Genomic DNA, 6,818 nt, shown 5'->3' on the forward strand with positions numbered 1-6,818 from the left:
TCTCTGCATCACAGGCCTGTTGGAGGAAGTCTCTCTCATTGTCTGGACAGGCACACAAAAGTCCTCACTCCTGTACAGCTGGGTAACAAACAACTCCATCTGGGCCAGTTAGTGAGGATGAGTGTGAGTGGGCTCTGAAGGTCAGGAAAAAATGGCCTCTTTGTACCCTTAGCTATCTCTTTCCCCAGTGCTCTGTTTTAACAGGAGACCTTCATTTGTGCCACCTCTCATGGCAGGCCAAGTTCTGTGCACTTATCCTGCCTTTGTGAGACTATATTCTGTTGTTCAGTTACATTGCTCAATATAATTCAGGAGTCATTCAGGCAGAAAACTAAGGCACTGAACATAATGAAATGATTCATTGCAAGCAATGTTGGGCCTATGATGCCTTTCCTATGTTTCCGGAAGCTTGGGAAATCCAAGCACATGTTGGATATCACAAAGCTTCCTGTCATCTAGGACTTGTGAAGCTCATCAGGTTTTGAAACCTTTGACTTCTCCTAGCTGGTCCCTGGATGGCCAGGTTTTGGGGTTGAACATAAGTCCTGAGTGCTGATCAGGAGCTCAGTGCAGAAGCCCAGTGCTTTCCCATTTTGTGTAACAACATCTCTTCTGGTCTGTGAGTATATGTGTGGGTGTGTATGTGTATACACCACGGTGTGTGTGTGCGTGGGAGGGTGTGTGCGTGCACACATATACATGGGTCCTGAAGCTTGACCTCAGCACCTGAGTACTGTACCTAGTTTCTCTTGTACAATAATATCCCTCTCCCACTTGAGCCACAGAGCCACTTCAGGCTTTGTCCTAGTCATATGGTCCTGAGAAATGAAGCCCACGATTTTATATATGCAAAGTATTCTACCACTAAGGCACATTCCCAGCCCTGTATTTCAGCTTTGTTAGTTTATTTCTGTCTTTTTTATTGTTGTTGTTGTCAATTGAAGGAGTTGAAGTCTTGGTGTGGGTGCTGTACCAGACCCCTTCAGCTCAAGTCTTGTGCTCTACCACTTGAGCCACAGAGCTACTTCCGGTTTTCTTGTGGTTCATTGGTGCTAAGTTTCTCAAGGACTTTCCTGCCTAGGCTAGCTTTGAACCATGATCCTCAGATCTCAGCCTCCTGAGTAGGTAGGATAACCAACATGAGCTCAAGCACCCAGCTTCCCCTTCAGGTTCTTAGTAGTGAATTGGAGATAATAGTCTCACAGTACCTTTTGTGTCTAAGATAGTTTGGAACCCAGATCTTTAGAACTCAGCTTCCTGAGAAGGCAGGATGACAGACTTCAGCTACTGACCCCTTGGCCATAGCCTCTGCTGCAAGGGGGTCCAAGGCTCCACGTGGTGGAGTGCTAGCCATGAGCCCAAGAGATAAGGGTCAGTGCCTCAGCCCCGAGTTCAAGGTTCATGACCAAGAAAAAACCAAACCAAATCATTGTCAGCTGTAGACAACTCATGAGTCTTCAATAATACATAATTTTGTCCCTGACATAGGGGCCTATCTGAGCCTCAATATTCTTGTCTGTATAATCATCTAAGTTGTGGAGCTCTTACATAGACAAGATGTAAGAATGCACCCGGTTAAGGACATAGCACATGGCACTCTTTGCACCACTCAGCACACAACATCCTGTGAAAGATTCAGCACCCAGCACCCAACGCAGGACTCAGCACTCTGCATCCTGTGAAAGACTCAGCACATAGCACCCTGTGCAGGACTCAGAATGGAGTACCCAGTGGAGGACTCAGCACATAGCTCCATTCCACAAGCTGTCATTAGAATTAGGGTGCTTTCATCAGTATCACCATTCTTTGAGGAAAATTTACAAACCATAAAAGTTCACATTTAATGGTTTAGTGGGGTGTTTTTCTGGGGAGAGGGGGTTAGCCATGGGGCTTGAACTCAAAGCTCTACCACTTGGAGCCACATTTTGAAGTGCCTCTCAGACTTCCTGCCAGGACTGGGTTTTAAAGCCCCTGAGCAGCTAGTATAATGGGCATAAGCCAGGATGACATGGGTAACCCGTGGAGCAGGGTTGCAGCAGTTTACATGTGACTAAGTCAGGTTAGGTGGCAGCTGTCAGCACCAGACTCCTAGCTTGTTCTGTAATGTGGTATTTGAAGTTCTGTCCTTCTATAGAATATCCTACCTTTTTTGGCATCATACTTGGGGCTTGAGTAAGAGCTTAGACACAGTTCCTAAACGTTTGTGCTCAAGGCTAGCACTCGATTGAAAGACAGCAGAACTTCTGAGTTTTCTGTTTTGTGGCACTGAGGAATCGAACCCAGGGCTTCGTGCTTACTATGAAAGCACTCAACCACCGAGCCTCAGGAGTGAACGAGGTATAAATAGATAGAGACTGCTGTATATAAATATTATATACACAAAAAGAGATTTCTGCATAATATTAAATTATAGATAATATTGCTACCAATATTTAGGTATTAAATTATGTCTCCATTTAATGAAGTGTCCCAGTTAACAATTAATAAAGCATTAATTAATAATTACTCAATATCCCATAACTGTTTATCTCATATATACATATATCCATACATAAAATTTGATATTTCATAGAATGAGAACAATGTCTATATATTATTAAATTATGCATCATGTGTTACTCCCAATTATTAGTTGTTTAATTATGTCACCTTGTAATTTTTTTTGTTAATGCTTAATAAAATATTAATTAAACTTAGTGCACATCCTACACTTATTGCATGTAATGTTATCCTAGAATCATTCACTACTAATTAAATCTGTTTATCATTTACTGTAGTAGTAACTCTTCTACCTATGATGTTTTCTACCTTTATTACATCCTATTACATAGCATATAGATTTGAATCCAAATTATACATCCTACCTGACACTGAGCAGGAAAACATGTGTCATGCTCAGCTTCTCACTCCAAGATTACATTTTTGAGAGTGCTGGGATCTAAAATCAGGGCAAAGAAGGCTCAGTTCATGAATGGGTGACTGCCAGCACAGCAGCCCCTAGCCAATTCAGCTGCCTGGCAGTGCCCAGGCCCTGAGATTGAGCCCTGTATGTTGACTCCAAATTGTGCTTAGAGTAGTTACTCATTTTATTTTTTATTCATTTACCATTTATTTTATTGACTGCTATAACACATGGAATATCTACTACATTTATTACATAAGATATAGAATTGCCTATGTATGAAACTTCACACCTGACACCCAGGAGTTTCACAGAAAAAGAAAACATGTGTCACCCTGTGTCCTACTGCATGATTCAATTTTTGTTAGTGCTGGCATCTGAACTCAAAGCCTACAAGGCCCAATTCATGAATGGGTGAGTGTCAGTACGCCAGTCTGGGGCATATGGAGCCTACAAGCAGTTCCCAGCACCTGAGATTTAGCCCCAGGGGTTGACAAAACAAGAACAGATGGACATGCAGATGGTAGTACACAAATAAATATAGATCTTTATAGAGTACCAGAGATGTCTATATATTATTTAGTTATATAGGCTACATTCCTACCAATTCTTGGGTATTTATTATGCCTCCATGTAATTAATATTACTGTTTTCATCCTTAATGAATTATTAATTATATCGACCACTGTCCCGACCACTGTCACAAAACAAGAAGTGTCCCTGTGGCTCAAGTGGTAGAGTGCAAGCCTTGAGAAAAAGAGCTCAGGGACAATGATCATGGACAACAACAACAAGGACAGGCATTGCATGTTGGCTTTGGGATTGACATGGGCCAAATATTGGAAATTTCAAGACTGCCAAGATAAAGCAGTACCTCCTTTAGTCCCATGCTCTTCTATCTTGTCCAATCCCTGTCCTTGTCCGTGCTTCAGGTCAGGATGGCTCTAGCTTGACACCAAGGCTCCAAGGACGAGGATCCCAGACCAATTGCCCTGGCTCCTTCCTCCCTGCTCACACTGCTGATTCTGCTCTTTGCCATAGACGTTCTTCCTGAAATCCATCCATGAGATCATTGACACCAACACAGTGGTGAATAATGGGTCCAGCCTAACTCAGGGAAGTCAGAGGTGGAAGGCAGGCTGGGACTAGGCTTCTACTTTGGGTGTGGGCTGAAGCCAGGGCTGACATTTATTTCACTCTGAGCCTTGCAGGGGTAGGGAGACAGTGTAGACACAACATTGAGTAAGGTAAGATGGGAATCTGTAGCACCACTTGTGTGGGGGAGGCTGTGGCACTCAGGGGGACACTGTTCTTGGTACTCCTCTTTCGGACGTCCCTCTCCCTCTCTCATCCCTCAATAATAAAAGAGAAACTTTAAATAAGGGTGTCAAAGAAGGGGCAGGGAAGTATTTCCTTGTGAACCAGACTTGTGCTTCATATTCATCCTAGCCCCTAAAACCTATTTATCTGAGGATTGGCCATATGGGTTTGGGGGAGGGGGATCATCCTAGCTGAGAATGTGGCTCAGTGATAGAACAGTCGCCTAGCAAGTCTGAAGCCCTGGGTTTGATTCCACAAAGATAAAGCTGGAAGGGGAGGTGGGGCTCAACTTGTAGACCACAAGTCTTGATCAAATAGAGCTCAAGGACAGTGGCCAGGCCCTGAGTTCAAGCCCCATAACTGGAAGAACAAATCCTTGTGGAGGCTTTATTTTCCCTTTGGAAACAATTTATGCTTTGTGATAAGCATAACATGGGCCTCTTCCCTGGCCACCAGTAGGCCATTAGATGTCCCTGGAATTTGGGCCTCCTCCCAGCAGCCTCTGCTCTACTTGGCCCACAGGTTACCCTTCCTATCACCAGGCAGATGGAGGCCTAGAGAATCCCACCTGGCCACCTAGTTCTGGTGGCTGCTGAGGATTTGGGAACTCAGTATGTCACATAGGGAGTCATCATCCCCATCAGTCTACAGAGAAAAGGGATGGAGCACTGCAAGCCTGAGTGCACCAGCTGTGGGTAGTTCTGGATGTGGGGATCTGCAGCAGGACATGCTCTGTGGGGGAGTCCTGTATGGGGCAGCGAACCCTTACTTCTCCTCTTGCAGTTTCTACACTATCCTGAAGTAGCAATTCTTCAAAACCTTTTTGTGCCTTCCTCATTTTGCCCACACAGGAGCCTGACTCCTCTGAAGAAGCTGGACTGGTGGGGAGCTCAGCCTGTGTCAGTATCTGGAGCCCCGTGTAGGAGTGACAGCAACTCTTGCAGCTATCTACTCTTCATCGTCTCCTGGGACAGCTGGCACATGCACTCGGCTTTCTCCTGACACAGCTGAACCAGAATGAACATCTGTCCTTTACATGCCAAGAGGGATTCCTGGATGGTGTGGATATGTGCCGACAGCTGGTTGCATGGATGGTGGAGCTCATCTGCAGGACTCTGGAAGTCCGCCTCATCAGGCAGGCTGCGGATGAACCAGATTTTCTTCTCGGATGCCCACATGTCCCATTTCTCATTCTCTCATGTGTTGTGGTGGCAGCTCACGGGGCGAGGGACCCGTGGCTCCAGCTCTATCTGGTACTGAGCTGTCCGGGGAGGGGGGAGTACCTGCAGCAGTCCGGCAGGAGTTTCCCCCTGTGGATCTCAGCCTCCGAGAGTGCTAACAGAACCACATCCCTCTCAGTTTGGGGGACATCTCCATCCTCTGCCATGGGCACATCGAGGAGAGTCGCTTCCTCAGCTTTTGCTTCTCCAGGGTTCACAGCTTCCCCTTCCCCAGGGATAGCCAGGAAGCTCAGCTGGGCCTGCAGGTGCTCCTCCTGTGGACTGGTCACGTCCAGGCACTTGAAACTGTCCTGCCACTTTGGGGGCACCACCTAGTCCCTCCATTTAGTCGGACCCTGCACTTGTTTCAGCTGCTCCAACGGCTGGGTCTGCTTCTGCAGGTGCTACTGCAGGACCTACTACTTGGAGCAAAGCTGCTCATTTGAAGTAATGTGCTGCTCGCAGGTGGCTCTGAGCTACTGCAGCTAGGCCAGGGACTGCTCCTGCTGCCCCTGCAGCCCCCGAGCTGCTTGGCTCTCTCAGCCACCTCTTTCCATTCCTCTGTCTTCTCCTCTGAGCAGTCCAGCTGTTCCCGCAGATGTTTCTTCACCTGCTGCATTGAGTCCACGATGCTGGTGAGATCCTCCTTCTCACTGCTCACCCTGCAGAGAGCATCCCGCAGCAAGGTCAGCTGTTCCTCCAGCTGTGGGTTGCACACACATGCATATCGTGGGGTCTCGGGATCTCCTGCCGATCTTTGGTTTTCTCCTCTAGTCTTCCCAGTTGCTCCTGATGCTCTGCAATCTGGAGATGGAGCCTATGATTTTCCTGGACCTAGATGTGAAGTTGTTTCTCCAGGTTTTTCAACCCCATCTGCGTGCAGTAGGTATGGGCCTGCAATTTCTGTTCCTCCTGAGATGGACCCTTGGGGGGCCATGGCTCTGCCAGCTTCGTTCTCAGTTACCCCAACTATTCTCTAGGTGCAGCACCTACCTTGATCCTCACTCCTTCTCCTCTGTCAGTTGGTTTACCTGCTCAGTCAGCCACCAGGCCTCCTCCTTCGGCATGGACCTCTCAATGCTCAGGTTCTGGGAGAAGGTGTCTGTCTCCAGATTTGCTGTGGTCACCATTCAGCTCAGGTTGTCCTGTAACCTCTTTAGTACATCACACCTCTGCAGCACTTGTCGGAACTTGCAGATTCTGTTCTTCCTGTTGCTCCTCTATGTCCAGAGTGCTTCCAGCTTCTCCAAAAACTCTGTGTTCACTTGCTCCAGGTCATAGAAGCTTCTGGTCTTTTCCTTGAGCTGAAGTGTTACATCATTCAGCTGTTCAAACAACATTTCAGTATCCTTCTGTAAGTAGTAACCACAGAAGCC

Source organism: Dipodomys merriami, unplaced genomic scaffold (genome assembly GCF_024711535.1).
Source record: "Dipodomys merriami isolate MVZ:Mamm:240054 unplaced genomic scaffold, mDipMer1.0.p SCAF_1239, whole genome shotgun sequence".
Taxonomy (NCBI): domain Eukaryota; kingdom Metazoa; phylum Chordata; class Mammalia; order Rodentia; family Heteromyidae; genus Dipodomys; species Dipodomys merriami.